Source organism: Podarcis vaucheri, assembly GCF_965113315.1.
Source record: "Podarcis vaucheri genome assembly, chromosome: 4".
Taxonomy (NCBI): domain Eukaryota; kingdom Metazoa; phylum Chordata; class Lepidosauria; order Squamata; family Lacertidae; genus Podarcis; species Podarcis vaucheri.
This window is the reverse complement of record NC_138762.1, coordinates 10,322,209-10,343,077: the sequence shown is the minus strand read 5'-3', so window position 1 is coordinate 10,343,077 and position 20,869 is coordinate 10,322,209. Positions and strand designations below refer to the sequence as shown.

The following is a 20,869-nucleotide window of genomic DNA, read 5'->3' as shown; positions in this document are numbered from 1 at the left end:
ATTGCCTACGAATGGAGGGATCTGTCAATTGCAGTTTCTTCCGGTTTCTCATTTTGCAATTCCTATGTTCAGATCTCCATATTGCCACATTCGTTTTTGCATTTTTTAAAAAAGCCCTCATCAAAATCTATCAGCATCTAAGTGTAGATTTTGCATGCTATTTTGCCTTAAATATACGCATTTCTGCAAGGCAAAACCCCCCCAAAATGCCTTTATGTATGTTATTCTCAGTATTATATGCATTTATATGCACACTTTATCCTAGTGTATGAATTTTTCAACATATTACTGGGCTGGAGCCAGTGTGGTGTAGTGGTTAAGAGCGGTAGACTTGTAATCTGGGGAACTGGGTTCACTTCCCCGCTCCTCCACATGCAGCTTCTGGGTGACCTTGGGCCAGTCACACGTCTCTGAAGTCTCTCAGCCCCACTCACCTCACAGAGTGTTTGTTGTGGGGGAGGAAGGGAAAAGGTGATTGTTAGCTGCTTTGAGACTCCTTAGGGTAGTGATAAAGCGGGATATCAAATCCAAACTCTTCTTCTTCTGGAGAAGTGCACCGCAAAATTCAGAGAAGCTCAAATTCCTGAAAGTGGCTGGGTTTCAGTTCATGTATTGTTTCAAAAAGTGTTACTTGGGCAAGTTTGTCTTTAAATGAGAAATGAATACAATTTCTCCCCGTCACTATCAATCGTGTGATTATTTTTTTCCCCAAAGGAGTAAAAGGCAGTCTTAGGGTCCCTGATAAGCTGAGTGATTAATGTGCACAACATCCAGCGATTGTGCAAATCCCCCTGGCCGCACAGAGAATGTGCATATGATCTGTCTATGAAAAGGAATTGTGTACATTTCCTGGTCAATATACATAATCCTCCTTTGGGGAATGCATATATCTCAACTGAATTTTGTACACTCTGCAGCCATTATGAATAATCTACAACAGGCTTTAGGGTATGTGCGTCTCAGCTGAATTTTGTACGTTCTCCAGCCAGCATGCAATATGGAGCCCACCAACATCTGGAGGGCCACAATTTCCCCATTCTTGCTATAGAATCCCCCTGTGGTGATCACACACCAAGCCCCCAGACATTTGACGGTCTGTTGACCCTGTGCCGCCACTGCGATTACTTTTTCCGCTGCCACCACCCCGTATCTCACGGGGACACACGGAGTCCAGTCAGTTGTTAACATAAACAAATAATCAAGTTTATTTTTAAATGCAGGAACAAGCTTATGGTTTCAGTTAATTTTTCTCTTGTCAGTTTCTTATTCTTAGTTCCCAACAACTTCAAACTGATTATTCCCAACTATCTGTCTGACTCCACCTAACAATTCCTCTCACTCTCTCACAATACAACTCTACCAACCCACACCTAAACCTCCCTCTTCCTTCTTCAACTCCCAAACCTCAACTCAACTGACTTTCAAAACCTCCTACTCTTTTATTCCCCCCTTGCATTCTCACTGGCCAATCACATCACACCTATTTTAACCCTTTCCTTATGACCCATCCTAAGAGGCAAACGCCACCACTCCCCACCCCCCGCATTCTTCTAATGGACCTGAAAGTAGGGTGAATGGAACAGTGGCAAAACAAGGCATTAGAACAGAAACATCTGCCAAACCCAAATGTCTGTTTTGCATAAAATTTGTCCTGCAGGGAAGCGTTCTGCCATGCAGATGCTGTTGTGTTCCTTGCAGAAAATAATGCACGACAAAGACTAAGCCATATGAGTGTTCTTCAGCTGTGGATGGACACCAAGTCCCCTTCGGCCCCAGGATGACCAACTGGTCAGGGATGATGAGAGCTTTGGTCAACATGGATAGATTTAAAATATGGACGATGAAAGAATATGCAGTTGAAAATGTTGACAATAGGACCCATGGAGGAGATGGTGGGAAGTCTAGAGATTCAGAGAAATTTATAAATCTGAGTATGTACAGTCATACCTCTTGTTACGTTCGGTTCAGGTTACGTCTTTTCAGGTTGCTTCCCGTGGCGACCTGGAAGTACCGGAAAGGGTTACTTCCGGGTTTCGCTGCTCACACATGCGCAGACGCACAAAATGATGCCACACGCATGCGCAGAAGCAGAAAATCGAGACCTGTGCGTGCGCAGACGCGGGTTGTGTTCCTCTCAGGTTGCAAACGGTGCTCCGGAATGGATCCCGTTTGCAACCAGAGGTACCACTGTATGTGATACTGTTATAATTTTACACTTGGAAAATCAAATTAATTGAAAAAAATGTTGAAATATACATATGTAAAGAAACCAGAAGCATTTTTGTTAGGTATAGTAGGAAGTGAAATAAATAAAAAAGATTGCAAGCTTTTTTCATATGCGGTAACAGCAGCAAGAATATTATTGGCCCAAAAATGGAAACAGGAAGAATTACCAACGATAGAAGAGTGGAGAATGAAAGTAATGGACTATGCAGAACTTGATAAACTGACAGGGAATATCCGAAACTGGCGGGATCAGAAGTTCACCGAAGCCTGGAGTAAATTTGTGGACTATTTGAAAAGTATATGCAGTGATGAAACCACGTTTGTGGGTTTACAAGAAGCTTTGTGAAGAAAAAAATATTAGGAATATTGTAAAAAAGGGAAAGGAGGGAGGAGAGGTAATTAGTATAAGGCAATATAAAATTAAGAAATGCATAAGAAATGATTAATACGGAGGATTATCAGAAGAGCTGAGGGAAGCCCATAATGAATGTAATTTGTGAGAAAATACGTGTTGTATTTTTTTATATAATTTTGTATTGTAAAACTAATAAAAAACATTTAAAAAAGAAAAAAAAGAAAAATCAAATTAAAAAATATTTACAAAAAATAAAATAAAAAATACTGTCCCCGATAATGGAGATGGAGCATGGCCCTTATGGGTAACATTGATGATGGCTGCTGATCTTTCTCTCTCTCTCCTATAGCTGAGTCTCAGAAGCTCGGCTGATCTCCCTACCGGGCCTGTAGTCTTTCACTCAACCGGAGGCCAGCTTCCTAGACGCTTCCCTGGTGAGCTGCTGAGTTTCACAGAGTGTAACTCGCCTCTTTCCTTTGACAAAATGCTCACGTTGACTGTCATGTTTTAAATGCCCGTCTCGGCCTGTTTTCAGCACCTACCTTAAACTTTCCACCTGCAGAAGGATTGCAAATGTGGATGGTGGGACAACAACATCAGGTCTCCCGGAATGGTCAACTTGTGGTGTGTGCATGTTTAAAAAGTGGGTTCATAAAAAAAACAAAAAAACCTACAACATACATATCTGTTGCACTTTTGGTACCACCAGTTTGGTCCAAAACAGCTCCCTCTCAAAAAAACTTTTCTTGGCCTGGAGAAACATTTGGAAATCTAAATTATCATTGTTGCTTAGTCGTTTAGTCATGTCCGACTCTTCGTGACCCCCTGGACCAGAGCACGCCAGGCACTCCTGTCTTCCACTGCCTCCTGCAATTTGGTCAGACTCGTGTTGGTAGCTTCAAGAACACTGTCCCACCATATCGCCCTCTGTCGTCCCCTTCTCCTTGTGCCCTCCATCTTTTCCAACATCAGGGTCTTTTCCAGGGAGTCTTCTCTTCTCATGAGGTGGCCAATGTCTTGGAGCCTCAGCTTCAGGATCTGTCCTTCCAGTGAGCACTCAGGGCTGATTTGACTCTGGACTAAGGATTCTGAGTTCCTGTGTTCTGATTCGATACACCATGTCCAATCACAGAACATTTCAGGATTTGGGCCTCTGCCATTGGCCCTTAAACTCTGAATCATGATTCACAGCTTGGAAGTTTAGACAGCCAATCACCTTGGGAGTTGGAGAGGCCCAGGCCTTCATAAATGTATATCAGCAGTTGCTTTGCCCCTGTTGTCGAGTTCTGTTAGTTCAATAAAGTTTCTTGTTGTTATCACTGTGTCTTGCCTCGTGGGAACCCACCTACACTTCAGAAGGTGCCCACAAGAAACATCTAGTCTGCCCCCTACAATGCTGGAACCACAGCTGAAGAATCCTTGACGGATGACCAGCCAACATCTGTTTAAAATCCTCCAGTGAAGAAGTCCACCACCTGCTGGAAGAGTCCCTTCCAGTACTGAACAGCTCTTACCGTCAGAAAGTTCTTCCTAATGTTTAATCGGAATCTCCTTCCTTCTAATTTGGGTCCTACCATCTGAGGCAGTAGAAAACAAGCTTGTTCCACCTGCTGTGTGAATTTGGGACAGAGAAAGCAATTCTTCACACAATACATAGCTAAGCTATGGTATTTGCACCGGCCAGTGGTCGTGAGGCCCACCAACATGGATGGTTTTAAAACATACAAATATACAAATGGAAGATCTGTATATGGAAGCTCCCTCCCTAGAGAAGGCAGACTAGCTCCCTCCTTGCTGTCTTTCACCCGGCAGGTGAAAACATTGTTCCAACAGGCTTTTGGGAGCTGCTTTGAATGAAAGAGACAGCGTCCCATTGTTTTAGTACAGGTTGTGAATGTGATCAGTGTGGGATGCACGTTCGCAACCCGCAGCGTTCACAACCCACAGCAGCGCATCTGTGCACACACGGGTTGTGATTCGGTGCTTCTGCACATGTGCAAAGAGTGATTTAGCGCTTCTGCGCATGCGTGACTGCCGAAACCCAGAAGTAACCCATTCTGGTACTTCCTGGTTTCGGCGGTCTGTAACCCCCCTAAAAACGCAACCTGAAGCATCTGTAACCCGAGGTATGACTGTACAGTCATACCTTGGTTGTTGAACACCCTGGAACTCGGACGTTTTGGCTCCCGAATGCCGCAAACCCAGAAGTGATTGTTTTAGTTTGTGAACGTTCTTCTGGAACCTGAATGCCCGGCGGGCTTTCATGGCTTCTGATTGGCTGCAGGAGCTTCCTGCAGCCAATCAGAAGCCGTGATTTGGTTTTTGATTGTTTTGGAAGACAAATGGACTTCCAGAACGGATTCCGCTTGACTTCCATGGTACGACTGTGTATTAGATTTTAAAAAAACAAAAACATGGGCTTTCCCCTGTGTTTTTATTCTTACATTTATCTGTATGGCTCCCTGGGTCCCTGACAGGGAAAAAGATGGAGCATGAATAGTAATAATAATAGGCTCTTGATAGCTGCTACTATGGGATACGGGTGGCGCTGTGGGTTAAACCACAGAGCCTAGGGCTTGCCGATCAGAAGGTCAGCGGTTCGAGTCCCTGTGACGGGGTGAGCTCCCATTGTTCTGTCCCTGCTTCTGCCAACCTAGCAGTTTGAAAGCACGTCAAAGTGCAAGTAGATCAATAGGTACCACTCCGGCGGGAAGGTAAATGGTTCACCAGAAGCGGCTTAGTCATGCTGGCCACATGACCCGGAAGCTGTACGCCGGCTCCCTCGGCCAGTAAAGTGAGATGAGCGCCACAACCCCAGAGTCAGCCACAACTGGACCTAATGGTCAGGGGTCCCTTTACCTTTACCTAGCTGCTACTAGCCAGTAACCTGCGACCCCCTCAAAGGTTGTCCAGAAGGGAATGCAGACCTTGGGATAGAAAAGGTTGCCTACCCCTGCCCTAAGCCTTTGGGCCTGTTTGAGTTTGTCTTTAAAACCAAAAGGTCTGTCTTCCCAAAGCTGCGTTCTTTCAGACTTCCTCAGTCAAGTCATTGACGTTTCTCACCCTGACAGTGGCGGTGGCGGCTGATGTTGCAACAGCAGCAGCTCTCTCAAAACCCGGGCGTTGAAAAGCCAACAGCCGTCCGAGGCGGAGGATGAAATGTGAGAAATGGAAGATCTCAGCTTCGTACGGCCACAGCAGGCCGAGAGAACTCTCCAGGAGCCGTCATCGCAGTTACCGGGCAGTTGCCCCTGTCGAAACCAAATCTCCTTTGAAACGGGCCCGTTAACATGCGGCAGGAGGAGAGAAGTAAATGGGGGGTGAGGGGGAAAAATAGGATGCAGGAAAAGAGAGTATTTCATTTTCAAAAGCAGATCTAAGGTTTGGGAACAGCTCCAGCTGAGAAGCGAGCAGAGGACAGTCCTTTGTGTGAAGGTATCTGCCATTTGGGAACGTGGGTGGCGCTGTGGGTTAAACCACAGAGCCTAGGACTTGCCGATCAGAAGGTCAGCGGTTCAAATCCCCGCGACGGGGTGAACTCCCATTGCTCGGTCCCTGCTCCTGCCAACCTAGCAGTTCGAAAGCACAAAGTGCAAGTAGATAAATAGGTGCTGCTCCGGCGGGAAGGTAAACAGCGTTTCCATGTGCTGCTCTGGTTCGCCAGAAGCGGCTTAGTCCTGCTGGCCACATGACCCAGAAGCTGTACGCCGGCTCCCTCGGCCAATAAAGCAACATGAGCCCCGCAACCCCAGAGCCGGTCACGACTGGACCTAATGGTCAGGGGTCCCTTTACCTTTACTTTATATCTGCCGTTTGAAGGGCGTTGAGATATAGGAAACGGCATTATTCCCAGGTGGGGCAGCAATCAAATCTCATTCAATTGTGGAACTGTATAGTTGGAAGCGACCCTGAGGGTCATCTAGTCCAACCCCCTGCAACGCAGGAATCTCAACACGCAGTCCCCCATCCAATCGCGAACCATACCGGACCCTGCTTAGCTTTGCAAATGTGTGAGTAGTTTTACTGCTGAGCTGCTAGGAGATGGTGCACACTGCTAGTAGGAATGAGGCCACATGATGGATGTTTATAAAATTAGGCACGGCAGGAAGAAAGCAGATAGGGGAAAGCCCCCCCCCCATTCTTAACACTAGGACCCCCAGACAGACAATGACGCTGCATGTTGGAAGATTCGGGACAGATCTAAGTAAGTCCTTTTCCACGCAGCACATTGTTAAACTATGGAACTCCCTGCCACAGGAGGCAGTGATGGCCGCAATCTTGGATGGCTGTGAAAGAGCAGAAATTCATGGAGGAGAAGGCTTTCAGGGGTTACTAGCCCCAATGGCTATGTCCTTCCTCCACAGTTGGACCCTTCCCTTTCCCGCCCCGACCTGGCCACAGTGATCCATGCGACGGTCACCTCCAGGCTTGACTACTGTAATTCGCTCTACGTGGGGCTGTCCTTGAAGCTGTCCCAGAAACTCCAGCGGGTGCAGAATGCTGCAGCGAGGCTCCTCACGGGGTCTCTGCCATGGGAGCATATTCACCCAGTGCTTTTCAAGCTGCACTGGCTCCCAGTGGAGTACAGGGTCAGGTTCAAGGTGCTGGTTTTGACCTTTAAAGCTCTTCAGGGCCTAGGACCCTCGTACCTACGGGATCACCTCTCCTGGTCTGCCCCACGGAGGACCTTAAGGTCCATAAATAGCAACACCCTAGAGGTCTCGGGCCCTAAGGACATCAGATTAGCCTCAACCAGAGCCAGGGCCTTCTCAGCACTGGCTCCGGCCTGGTGGAACGCTCTGTCTCATGAGACCAGGGCCCTGCGGGATCTGATTTCTTTCCGCAGGGCCTGTAAGATAGAGTTGTTCCGCCTGGCCTTCGGCTTATAATCAGTTTGATTCCCTCCCCCTCTTCCTTTTTCCTTTCTCCTCCTGTGAAGAGGTTGCCTCTTAATGTTTTAATGTTGTATTTTAATCTTGTTTTTTTAAAAAATTGCATTTTAATCATCTTGTTTTTATTATTGGTTGTTAGCTGCCCTGAGCCTGGTCTTGGCTGGGGAGGGCGGGACTAAATAAAGATTATTATTATTATTATTTTGAATGATAAAAGGTAAACAAAAAGGACCCCTGGAGTTTTCTTTGCCCTTAACAGCATTAAGAACATGGCCTGTTTGCTTCTAGAGAATGGTGACTCAATGCCACTTCCTTTTATAAACTGTACACACATTCACATAAACATAGCTGCCTGGTCTCCTTGTTGCTCACCTCCTTCCCCTGGCCAGTTCACCTCCACATGGAAGGAGACCACCCAGTGCTGACAACCACAGCTGTTGGCCCCTGCGTTCTGCCAGAGAAGAGGGAGTGGACCGCCTTTATATCAGCACAGATGCCATGTGCTTTTGTGACATCACAGGCAGTCCACAGCCAATGGCAACAGCTGAGGAGGCATCACCATAATCTCCTTAGACCTCACAATGGTGGATGCAGCTCAACAGCCCTTATCTGTATTGGTTGGTAAAGGTAAAGGACCTCTGGATGGGGTTCCAGCACTCATCTCGCTTTCAGGCCGAGGGAGCCGGCGTTTGTTCACAGACAGCTTTCTAGGTTATGTGGCCAACAGAACTAAACCGCTTCTGCCGCAACGGGACACCGTGAAGGAAACCAGAGCGCACGGAAACGCCGTTTACCTTCCCGCCGGAGTTGTACCTATTTATCTACTTGCACTGGTGTGCTTTCGAACTGCTAGGTTGGCAGGAGCTGGGACAGAGCAACGGGAGCTCACCCCGCTGTGGGGATTCGAACCGCCGACCTTCTGATCAGCAAGCCCAAGAGGCTCAGTGGTTCAGACCACAGCGCCACCACAGGAGAGGAGAGTGCACTTGGGTCCTACTTTTGGCATTCCCACCAGCTTCTGGTTGGCCCCTTTGAGAACAGGATGCCCCCTTGGCCTGATTCTGCAGGCTGTTCTTATGTTCTTGCTCCCTAACTCATGCTGGTCCCTTCTTCGGGCTCAGACATTTCTTGGGGTCCTGTTTTTGGCTCCCCCAACCCACTAGGAGCCTCCCTCTGGTCCTCCGACACTCTGAGCTCCTCCCCCTCTTCCTCAGGATCGGTCCATCCCCTCACAAGGCCTGCCAAGAAAAATAAAGAATTTATTCATGTATGCAACAACAGCGGCAAGAGTCTCGATAGCACAAGGGATGGAAGAACGAGGAAACCCCGACAAAAGAACAGTGGCAAGAGAAACTGATGAACTATGCAGAACTGGCTAAACTCACATACAAACTGCGAGATAAGGACAACTGTGACTTCAAAGAAGAATGGGAACTTTTTACAAATTACTTATAAAGGTGAATTAGATAACCAAGAGACGTGTGTTAAATGTGGTGGAAGTCTTTTATAATATTTTAACTAGGATTTATATATCGTAATGTTTGAAGTATGAATTTGGAATAATTGATTATGAAAAGTATTTTTTCTCTTCATTCTTTTTCTTGTTTCTTTTATCTTTTGTCTTTCTTCTTTTCTAGTCTGCATTCTGGGAAATAGTGTAGATAAATGTTTTAATGTATGGTTATGCATTGTTTCTATTTCTTTTTTTTCTTTTCATATTTTTGTAACATTTAATAAAATTTAATAAAAATAAAAAAAATTAAAAAGACAACAAAATGAATTGGACTCCTTGGCAGGTTTTGAATAAACATACACAAATTTATCGACTGTTTACGTAGTAGACACATAATTTAAGGATTTATACAATTTTGCAGTATGCAGAGAATAATATGTGTTGAGAAATCAGAGAGAGGAGCTGAGGGAAGTCTCGGGGGGGCGAGGGTTTGATGGCGGGGAAGGGGGAGAAATAATGAATATGATATGTTTTGATATTTTGTTATGTTGAAATTGTTAATAAAGGATCGGTCCATCCCCTCCATGACTTCGCCATAGGGTTCAGGACATGAATGGACCGGCCTCCACTCAGTCGCTTTCCCCCCACCCCTCACAGGACAACATCCGTGGAGCAGGTGCTTGCTGGGAACATCTCCCGTACGCCGCGAAGAACCGCCAGACCCAGGCGACCGTAATTTCTAAGCACAAAGAGGACCGAGTACCTTGACACATCATAGGAGCCCCTTGTTTCCCATGGTAAAACCAGGAACAGATTCCAGGTGTAGCTTTGTGATTATTATATACCAAGAAGTCGGCCATCTGTGCATGGTGTGTTCAAGCATCGTTTTCTTTCTTCCGTGGATGAGAAAGGGCGATTTGGGGGTGGGAACCATTAAGTGTTATTAGGTGAAGAGAATTTGGATTCCTGTTCCAAACTTCTCCCTTCAGGCTAGGAACAATTTCCTGCCGCTCTTCCCTCCCCCAACCCCGCCAGACACTTCGAGATGAGGAAAGGACTTCAAAGAGGCGTTCTCAAAGCACACCCTCGCCGCCGCCCCGAAAAACGACAGGCATCCGTTAGCGAAAGTATCCATGTTGTGATACGCCACAGATTGCTGCGGTTTGCAAACCAGGCCCCGGGGTCACGAACGGCTGGATCTGCAGTTAATGCGACTTGACAGCTCGTATTATATTCTCTCACTCATGGATGGTAGAGGCAGATCCCGTTACATACGGAGGAAATCCCTCCGGGTCAAGGTGGAAGAAACATAGCGGAGAGATCCCTATTCCCTGGGAAGCCATTACCCTCCAGAGCACCGTACGGCACACACGTGCTCATACGCCTTCTGCCTGTGCCAAGAGAAGGAATTAGCAGCAAAGATTGAGCCCGGGCAGCAAGTGCGGAAATGCAAGAGGTGTCGCCGGTGGCAGAAGCAGCCCAGCATTTTCCAGCCCTAGGGCCACATTCACTTTTGAACACGGCTCAGGACCGCAATACCTCAAGGACCGCCTCTTTCCATATGAACCTTCCCGGACCCTGAGATCATCTTCTGAGGCCCTCCTTCATGTGCCTCCTCCTCGAAAGGTCCAGAGGGTGGCAACACGAGAACGGGGCCTTCCCTGCAGTGGCTCCCCGTCTGTGGAATACTCTCCCCCCAGGATGTTGACCTGGCATCTTCATTATATACCTTTAGGCAGCTGGCAAAAACGTTCCTTTATAACCAGGCCTTTGGTTGATCTGTTGTCTTTGCCCATGGGGTTTTCTTGGCAGGGATACTGGAGTGGCATGCCAGTTCCTACTCCAGGTGGATCACGTTTGGTCAAAACTCTCCACTATGACCTGTCCATCTTGGGTGGCCCTGCACGGCATAGCTCATAGCTTCTCTGAGTTATTCAAGCCCCTTCGCCACAACAAGGCAGTGATCCACGAAGGAGGAGACTCTTGAGAGTCCCATGGACTGCAAGATCATCAAAATTATCCATTCCGAAGGAAATCAGCCCTGAGTGCTCACTGGAAGGACAGATCCTGAAGCTGAGGCTCCAATACTTTGGCCACCTCACGAGAAGAGAAGACTCCCTGGAAAAGACCCTGATGTTGGGAAAGATGGAGGGCACAAGGAGAAGGAGACGACAGAGGGCGAGATGGTTGGACAGTGTTCTCAAAGCTACCAGCATGAGTTTGACCAAACTGCGGGAGGCAGTGGAAGACAGGAGGGCCTGGCGTGCTCTGATCCATGGGGTCACGAAGAGTTGGACACGACTAAATGACTAAACAACAACAAATTGGTTGATCTAAGGGATGCAGGTGGTGCTGTGGGTTAAACCACAGAGCCTAGGGCTTGCAGATCAGAAGGGCAGTGGTTTGAATCCCCTCAATGGGGTGAGCTCCCGTTGCTCGATCCCTGCTCCTGCCAACCTAGCAGTTCGAAAGCACGTCAAAGTCCAAGTAGATAAATAGGTACCGGTCCGGCAGGAAGGTAAACGGCGTTTCCGTGCGCTGCTCTGGTTCGCCAGAAGCGGCTTAGTCATGACCCGGAAGCTGTACGCCGTCTCCCTCGGCCAGTAAAGCGCGAGGAGCGCTGCAACCCCAGAGTCATCCGTGACAGGACCTAATGGTCAGGGTTCCCTTTATCTTTACCTTTTGGTTGATCTTATTGACATCCAACACCCTTTTAGGATGTGGCTTTTTTGGGGGGGGTTATTGGGTTAGTGCTTTTGGTTCGATTTTATATGTTGGGGTCTTGTTGTGAACCACCCTGAGACCTTTGGGTATAGGGTGGTGTATCGTTGTTTAGTCGTTTAGTCGTGTCTGACTCTTCGTGACCCCATGGACCAGAGCACACCAGGCACTCCTGTCTTCCACTGCCTCCCACAGTTTGGTCAAACTCATGCTGGTAGCTTCGAGAACACTGTCCAACCATCTCGTCCTCCCCTTCTCCTTGTGCCCTCCATCTTCCCAACATCAGGGTCTTTTCCAGGGAGTCTTCTCATGAGGTGGCCAAAGTCTAGGAGCCTCAGCTTCAGGATCTGTCCTTCCAGTGGTGTATAAGTTGAATAAATGATGGTGATGATGATGATGATGATGGGAGTTGTAGTCTACCAATATTAGGAGGGCTACAGGTTCCCTCATCTCTGCTGCTGACGTAGTACTGGATTTTGAAGAGAAGGGCTTTCAGATGAGCTTCAGCCCTGGTGAAAAACATCTTCTGTACTCCTCTTAGAGGTCCGTGAAGCTGCCCCCGGGTCCTTTGCAAGGGATCTTAACACACTTTGGAAAGAAAATGGGGGAAAAAATGGCATGGGGTTTGTGGGGAGCGACGGCGGGCAAGGTATATTCCAGCTTCACACAGTAGAATAGTGTTTTCCATTAAACCTGGGGCTGTTCATTCTTTTAATGAGCTGAGTACTGCAGTCCCGTACACATTTCAGGTAACAGGATCTCCCTCTGTACGTTTCTTTTTTTTTAACAGTGTCTGATTTAGGGATCTGCAAGGCTGTTTCCACGATTTCCAAGTTATTCCACCTTCGGTGACTCCTGTGAAGTCTGCAGCAGAGCTCCCCTGGAAAAACTATTGAAAAGCAAACCCGCTTTCACGTCCCCTATAAAATTCGGTTCTGTTCAGGGTAATTCTCCCTTCTAGACATTCAAAACCTTTACCGAATTGTTAAAAGCCATTTATCCACCGTGCGATTAAAGGACAGAATATTTTGGCAAAGGCATAGATCTTTCCTTCAGACGGGGAGTATTTTGTCTACCTCATTTACAGCCTGTACAAAGCCATATTTTTTAACATTCGAGACTCTGCTATTTTTCCATTTTCGTTCCTACCTAGCCTGGCCCATAAACCAGTTTTACTTCCCTTGGTGCCACAGCCTGTCAGTCCAGATTAGAAAGTTCGGGGACTTGAACAACCCACCAATATTGACACCCACATTTCTTCCCTCCCATCCAACGTTTATGACCCAATACAAATTTCTAAAACCCAATAGTGGATTTATTTCACTTTTTAAAGTACCGTATTTTTGCTCTATAAGACTCACCTTTTCCCTCCTAAAAAGTAAGGGGAAATGTATGTGCGTCTTATGGAGCGAATGCAGGCTGCGCAGCTATCCCAGAAGCCAGAACAGCAAGAGGAATTGCTGCTTTCGCTGCACAGTGATCCCTCTTGCTGTTCTGGCTTCTGAGATTCAGAATATTTTTTTTCTTGTTTTCCTCCTCCAAAAACTAGGTGCGCCTTATGGTCTGGTGCGTCTTATAGAGCGAAAAATACGGTAATTACTGTGCCATACACAATTGTGGAAGGAAAGCTGGGCATATCTGTCAATTTTGGCTTCTCTCAGTTTCTCATCTTTCCAATCCTAAATTCAGTTCTGCACACATCCACATCGGTTTTCAATTTTATTTTAATTTATTATAATAAGAAAAAGAGGCCTTATGAAAATTCGCCAGCATTTTAGTGCAAATTGTATACAGACATTTGTCTTACTCTGCAAGCAATCTTCCCTAATACAATGCATTTCAAAATCTTGTTTTCACAAATACTTGCATTTTTGTGCACACACTTCACCGCAGGATAGACTTTTCTGTCCACATTACTTGGCTGAAGAGCTGCATTGGAAAATTCAGAGAAGTGCGAGTTTTAAAGCATAGCCGTGTTTCAATTGTCATTTCAGACACAGACTTACCAAGCTAAACATTGACCATTCACAAAAATAATAGATTTGAATTCTTCACACCCAAAAACATATTTTTAAGACCCCTCAAAGAAGAAATTTGCAAAAATTAAGTTTCACCCCCCCTTAAAATGGCGTGCTAGTAATGACTCGTGAGTGGCCTACCTTGCAGAAACAACATAATTTTTGCAATTTCACAATGCCACAGTATTTAGCATCCGTTAGCAGAACAAGGGTGCAGAACTTAGAATTCTGTAAAGCAACACAAGTCTTTCAGAGCTCAGAGCAGATACAGCATTAGTAAGGGAGACGAACTCTTCTGTTTTTAATGACTGATGTTTTAATGTATTTTTAATCATTTGTTGGAAGCTGCCCAGAGTGGGCAGGGTAGAAATAAGCTTTTATTGTTGTTTGTTTGTTTGTTTGTTTGTTTGTTTGTTTGTTTGTTGTTGCTATACTTCTTTATCCAAAGTGTTCAATATCCTTTTTGTCTAACAAATAGAATTGGGGTAGGTGGGTGCAAGTTGTGGATGAAAAACACGGATTTTTCTTTTCTTTAGAAAATGATCTCACCTAACTGTAAACGTCCCCTAATAGTCGCTCGTAGATAAATCACTGGTGCTTATTTTATTAGTGGTTTTAAATACAATAGCAGCATTTTTATGATTTGGCCCTCGACTCCATTCCCTGCCTTGACGCAGCACCTCTCCATCGGAGTTGGCTGCGGCCGTCAAACAAGGCTGGATCCCATTACAAACACAGGAAAGGAAGAACACCTTACGAAAGCGAAGGGGAAAGAAGAAGAAATTTGTTTGTTGCAGAGAATCCAGCCGCTTAAGAGCCCTTAAAGGAAACCTTGTGTGCGTTCCAACTTGTCGGCTGAGAACAACCCGAAGCTATTCCATCTGTGCTGAGGCATAGAAATGCCTTATCTGTTTGGCCCCGGATCAGAGACTCGACAATCTGGCTAAGAAGGGCTGGCAGATCTGGTGAGACAGCCAGGTGGAACGCGCTTGCTATTTAATTAAAAGGGCTGGCCTTAGAAGTGAAGAGATTCTGTAGAAATGGCTGGTCCTGATTGCTTTGCTTAGCATGGATTTCCCCAACCTGGTTCCTACCAGATGTAGGAAGAATGTAAGGACAGGAGGAGAGCCCTTTTGGATCAGAACAAATGCCCATCTGGCTAAGGTCTGCCCTCCATAGTTGGAGGCATCAATGCTTCTGAATACCAGTTCAGCTTGCAGATCAGAAGGTTGGCGGTTCGAATCCCCACAACGGAGTGAGCTCCCATTGCTCTGTCCAGCTCCTGCCAACCTAGCGGTTCGAAAGCATGCCAGCGCAAGTAGATAAATAGGTACCGCTGTGGTGGGAAGGTAAACAGCGTTTCTGTGTGCCCTGGTTTCCGTCATGGTGTCCTGTTGCACCAGAAGTGGTTTGGTCCTGCTGGCCACATGACCCAGAAAGCTGCCTGTGGACGAACACCTGCTCCCTTGGCCTGAAAGTGAGATGAGCACCGCAACCCCATAGTCGCCTATGACAGCTTTGTTTAGGAAAGATTTTTTTTAAAAAAATTAAAAATGTTTTGTTATGTTTTTATATTTGTTGGATGCCACCCAGAGTGACTAAAGCAACCCAGTCATATGGGTGGGGTATAAATAGTAAAATGATGATGATGATGATGGAATAGGACATTCCTATTTTCACCAGAGAAATGCTGGCGGTATGGTATGATGGAATTTGCTTCTGCAAGACATCATGGTGGCCAACAACTTGGGTGCTCTAAACCTCTGAGCCTCTTGAGCTTGCCAATCAGAAGGCCGGCAGTTTGAATCCCCATGATGGGGTGAGCTCCCGTTGCCCTGTCCCAGCTCCTGCCAACCTAGCAGTTTGAAAGCACACCAGTGCAAGTAGATAAATAGGTACTACTGTGGTGGGAAGGTAAACAGTGTTTCCACACACTCTGGCTTCTGTCTGTGGGATGGTTTACTTTAGCAGTTAAACAATCCCCTTTATAAGTTTATGCAGCGATCAGCTTGTTTCCACTGAGTTTCCATTGAGCACATGGATTGATAATATGGACAGATTAGCTACATATGAACGAATTGCATGTCGGCACAAAATACGAATGGATAAATATGAAGAAATCTGGAATGAATATTTAAGCGATAAGGCGGATAGTGGTGGGAAGTAGGGGGAGGAGAGAGAGGTGAGGAAATATTGTTTAAAAAGGTGTAGTCATAGGTATATCAGTGTATTCAAATCCGAATTGTCAAATTGTGTTATTATTGTTTTTGCTGCATGTGTCTTTTGCAGTTGTTTGTATCGAAAAAATGATTAAATAAAGCAAAAACAACAATCCCCTTTATAAGTTTATGCAGCGATCAGCTTGTTGCTGACTCGTCAGAGTTCTACTAGCAAAGATGCCTTCATGGTTAAAAATCCCTTTGAATCCCTCTTAAAGAGTACACACACGAATCGGATTAATGTTAATATAAAACTATTTTACTCTCAGATTCATTCAGGTTTACAGAACCGTACCTGAAAGCAGGCTTAGGTTACATAACAAGCAAATGAACTATACCAGAGGGACGTTGGTCCTGAGGCGACTGCAACTGAGCAGTTATCTTTCAAAACTACCAGCAACCGACAAACTGGTTGTCACAGCAACCGGTTAGAACATGGAGGCCGTTAGTCCTCTGTCGGAATGCTGCACTTGACTGTCATGGTGTTCCGTTGCGCCAGAAGTGGCTTAGTCCTGCTGGCCACACTACCTGGAAAGCTGTCTGTGGACAAACGCCGGCTGCCTCGGCCTGAAAGCGAGATGAGCGCCACAACCCCATAGTCACCTTTGACTGGACTTAACCGTCCAGGGGTCCTTTACCTTTTAGCTTTTATACCTGTTCTGCCCTCCAAAGTTGGAGGCATCAGTGCGTCTGAATACAGTGGTGCCCCGCAAGACGAATGCCTCGCAAGACGGAAAACTCGCTAGACGAAAGAGTTTTCCGTTTTGGAGGTGCTTCACAAAACGAATCTCCTATGGGCTTGCTTTGCAAGACGACAATATCTTGCGAGTTCCTGCTGGTTTTTTTTCCTCCCCCCCCCTTTTTCTAAGCCGCTAAGCCACTTACCAGCTGATCCGATCAGCAGATAAGCCGCTAAAAGCCGCTAAAAGCTGCTAATAGCGCTAATAGCGCTAATCCGCTAATCCGCTAATCCTTCAATGGGCTTGCTTCGCAAGACGAAAAAACCGCTAGATGAAGAGAATCACAGAACGGATTCTTTTCGTCTTGCGAGGCACCACTGTACCACTTGCTAGAAACCACTGGAGGGAAGAGTGTTGCTCTTGTGGTCGGATCCTGTTTGGGAGTTTTTCACAAGCATCTGGGTGATGCCCATGAGAACAGAATGCTGGAGTAGATGGGTCATTAGCCTAATAATAATAATAATACCCCACCATCTGACTAAGTTGCCCCAGCCACTCTGGGAGGCTTCCAACATCAACATAATAAAACAAAACGCTTTCCTAAACAGGGTTGCCTTCAGATGTCTTCTAAAGCTTGTATAGTTACATATCTGCTTGGCTTGAGGGTCGCCATAATGCCATACTGTCAGGAGTGCGTGCAGGAGCCGGGCCCTGTGACCAGTAGGGCTTCGCAGGACTGGGGCCTTCCTAAGTTTGTTCTGGAGACGCAAGGTGCGGCCGCACAGGTGAGGCCACTTGGTAACTCACTGCCCCTGGTGGCAAGAGCTGGAAGGGATATAAGGTCAGCATTTCCCTTCGGCTCTTTGCCACAGCAACACATTTCCTGCCTTGCTGCGTTTGGCTCCTTGCTTTCTGATCCTCGGACCTCGACTTCTTGACTCCTTGCTTCTTGATCCTCAGACCCTTGACTTTGTGACTCCCTGCTTCCTGACCCTCGGACCCCTGGCTTCTGGACTCTCGTTCCTGCTCCCACCCCGCCACCTTGCCCCGGTCCCAAAGTCCTCAGCCAGGACTTTGATCGCCTGTAGACCAGACAGTCACACATACCCTCCAACATTTCTTCGATTAAAATAAGGACGTCGTAAGGAAAAGCGGGACATTCCGGGATCAAATAAAAAAACTGGGATGGCGTCTGTAAATCCAGGACTGTCCCTGGAAAATAGGGACACTGGGAGGGTCTGAAATGGGCTATTGTCCTGATCCTGCAGGATCTCCGTAGGTCCTTGTGTTATGGTTAAAGTCCTCAAAGCACTGGTGTTGTTAACAGCTGCTTGAAGGTTTCTCTTTCACCTTTTCTCCCCAACACACAGGTCTCCCTCCTCTTTGGAAGATAAGCTGCTGTACAGAGTCAAACTGTCAGTCCATCAACTAGCAGTGGCCAGAGGCTCATGCAAATCTCTTCCCCAACCACATCAGGAACTTCTGGGGCTTGAACCCAAGACCTTTTCCATGAAAGGCTGATGCTTTCTCAATGAGCTGCAGCCCTCCTCCTCGCTCCCCCGCCCTGTAGCCTGCAGTCTTGGCAAGGAGTCCCTCGCAGGTTAGGCTCCGCGATCTGTAAACACTCAAGTAATTATAGCATTAAAACAAGAGACACAGATTGCGGCGGACCCGATAGCATCACTCTCACCTGGAGTAATGAGAAAGGGAGTTGGGGCTTTTACGAGCGCAGCCACCATTATGAGCCTGAAGAGGTCTGCAGGTTTTGAAATCGCCTGCCTTGTCATCTTCGGGACAGCTCAGGATTATTAAAGAAAACAGTGCAGGAACGCAGGGAGCCAGAACGTCGGTCTGTTTAGCTTAGTATTTGCTACTCTGAATGACAACCAGAGGCCTACGCCAGTGGCCAAAATTGTGGAAACATTTTGGGGAAAGTGTAGTTCTGAGGTTTGATGGCTCGTAACACCACTTATTTTGGAATAATGCCATAAAATTATATATCAGGGGAAAGATAATTTAATGAAGACTGTAATGCAACAAAGTTTGTTCAATTATCTGTATTCTATCAAAAGTTATAGCCAAATAACCAGAAATGAAAAGCACAATTTGCTTAGGTTGATATGCAGTAGCTTTCCTCCCCACAGCTTGTTAAATGGCTTGGGATGCATATACTTAAAGGGGCAACTCTCCAGATACCAGTTTTTTCAGTTTTCTTTGCCCTCGCCTTAACAGCATTAAGAACATGGTCTGTTTGCTTCTAGGAGAATGGTGACTCAGTGCCACTTCCTTTAATAAACTGTATACACAGGGGTAACTGTGCCCCTGAAGGACCAGGTGCACAGCCTGGGAGTCATTTTGGACTCACAGCTGTCCATGAAGGCGCAGGTCAATTCTGTGTCCAGGGCAGCTGTCTTCCAGCTCCATCTGGTATGCAAGATGAGACCTACCTGTCCACGGACTGTCTCGACAGAGTGGTGCACACTCTGGTTATCTCCCACTTGGATTACTGCAATGTGCTCTACGTGGGGCTACCTTTGAAGGTGACCAACTAATCCAGAATGCAGCAGCTAAACTGGTGACTGGGAGCGGCCGCCGAGACCACATATTACCGGTTTTGAAAGACCTACATTGGCTCCTAGTACGTTTCCGAGCACAGTTCAAAGTGTTGGTGCTGACCTTTAAAGCCCTAAATGGCCTCAGTCTAGTATATCTGAAGGAGCGACAGGGAACCAGGCAGAGGGCCTTCTCGATAGTGGTGCCCGCCCTGTGGAACGCCCTCCCACCAGTTGTCAAAGAGAACAACCACCACTCTATACCCTTACTGTTTCATCAGCCTACCATTGCATTCTGCTTCGCTTAGGGCAGTGGTGTCCCAACTCGGTGCTCCAGCTGTTTTGGGACTACAATTCCCATCATCCCTGACCACTGGTTCTGTTAGCTAGGGATGATGGGAGTTGTAGTCCCTCGGTCCAGTATACCTGAAGGAGTGTCTCCACCCCCATCGTTCTGCCCGGACACTGAGGTCCAGCTCCGAGGGCCTTCTGGCGGTTCCCTTGCTGCGAGAAGCCAGGTTCCAGGGAGCCAGGTGGTGGCGCCCACCCTGCAGAACGCCCTCCCACCAGATGTCAAAGAGAACAACCACCAGACTTTTAGAAGACATCTGAAGGCAGCCCTGTTTAGGGAAGCTTTTTGATGCATTACGGTATTTTAATATTTTGTTGGAAGCCGCCCAGAGTGGCTGGGGAAGCCCAGCCAGATGGGCGGGGTATAAATTATTATTATTATTATTATTATTATTATTATTATTATTATTATACACATACACACAAATGTAGCTGTCTGGTCTTCCTTGTTGCTCACCTCCTTCCACTGGCCAGTTCACCTCCACATGGAAGGAGACCACCCAGTGCTGACAACCACAGCTGTTGGCCCCTGCGTTCTGCCAGGGAAGAGGGAGTGGACCGGCTTTATATCAGCACAGCTGCCATGTGCTTTTGTGACATCACAGGCAGTCCACAGCCAATGGCAACAGCTGAGGAGGCATCACCATAACCTCTTTAGACCTCACAATGGTGGATGCAGCTCAACAGCCCTTATCTGTATTGGTTGGTAAAGGTAAAGGTAAAGGACCCCTAGATGGTCAAGTCCAGTCAAAGGCAACTATGGGGTTGTGGCACTCATCTCGCTTTCAGGCCGAGGGAGCTGACATTTGTCCACAGACAGCTTTCTAGGTCATGTGGCCAGCAGGACTAAAGCACTTCTGGCGCAACGGGACACCGTGATGGAAACCAGAGTGCACAAAAATGCCGTTTACCTTCCCGCCGGAGCGGTACCTATTTATCTACTTGCACTGGCGTGCTTTTGAGCAGCTAGGTTGGCAGGAGCTGGGACAGAGCAATGGGAGCTCACCGCATTGCGGGGATTCGAACCGCCAACCTTCTGATCAGCAGGCCCAAGAGGCTCAGTGGTTTAGACCACATTATCATTTTAAGTGTCCGTGTTAAGTGTATTGTTACCAAGGAAGGACACACTATATTTTGGAAGGAGTATTTTTCAGCCCAGTGGCTGCATTCCTTTGTGTCCTCATGAGAAGCAGTGTGACTTTCTCCCAATATGCACATTTGTATATGTCATATCCAGGACCATCTTAAGCATATCCGGTTCAATGGCGCCCCCGCCCCCCGTTTCCCAGAGTTGTCAACCTTTTCCCAAGCCTCTGCAGTGGATCGCTCTCCTCCTGCGGAATCTTGGGAGGTAAGCTGCACATCCGCCTGCCATATGGTTGATGGGGTGCAGCTGCCGGGC

The 20,869-nt window shown here is 47.0% G+C and overlaps 3 long non-coding RNA genes across 5 annotated transcripts in view; 1 reads left to right on the top strand and 2 right to left on the bottom strand.

Annotated features, from left to right (window-relative positions):
* The window catches only part of LOC309530625, a 419,691-nt gene that overhangs the window by 21,544 nt on the left and 377,278 nt on the right, over nt 1-20,869 (top strand). The gene's annotated exons all lie outside the window — the stretch shown is intronic.
* On the bottom strand, nt 1,720-19,999 carry LOC309530630. 3 transcript variants are annotated; one of them, XR_014218788.1, is made up of 3 exons: nt 19,925-19,999; nt 5,645-5,832; nt 1,720-3,137 (listed from the first exon to the last, which is right to left on the bottom strand). It is a non-coding gene; the product is annotated as an uncharacterized lncRNA (long non-coding RNA). The 3 variants fall into 3 exon arrangements; XR_014218789.1 differs by lacking the exon at nt 19,925-19,999 and adding an exon at nt 7,846-8,082; XR_014218790.1 differs by lacking the exons at nt 5,645-5,832; nt 19,925-19,999 and adding an exon at nt 7,846-8,082.
* Nucleotides 13,376-16,353, bottom strand: LOC309530632. Its single transcript, XR_014218791.1, has 2 exons — nt 16,180-16,353; nt 13,376-13,576 (listed from the first exon to the last, which is right to left on the bottom strand). It is a non-coding gene; the product is annotated as an uncharacterized lncRNA (long non-coding RNA).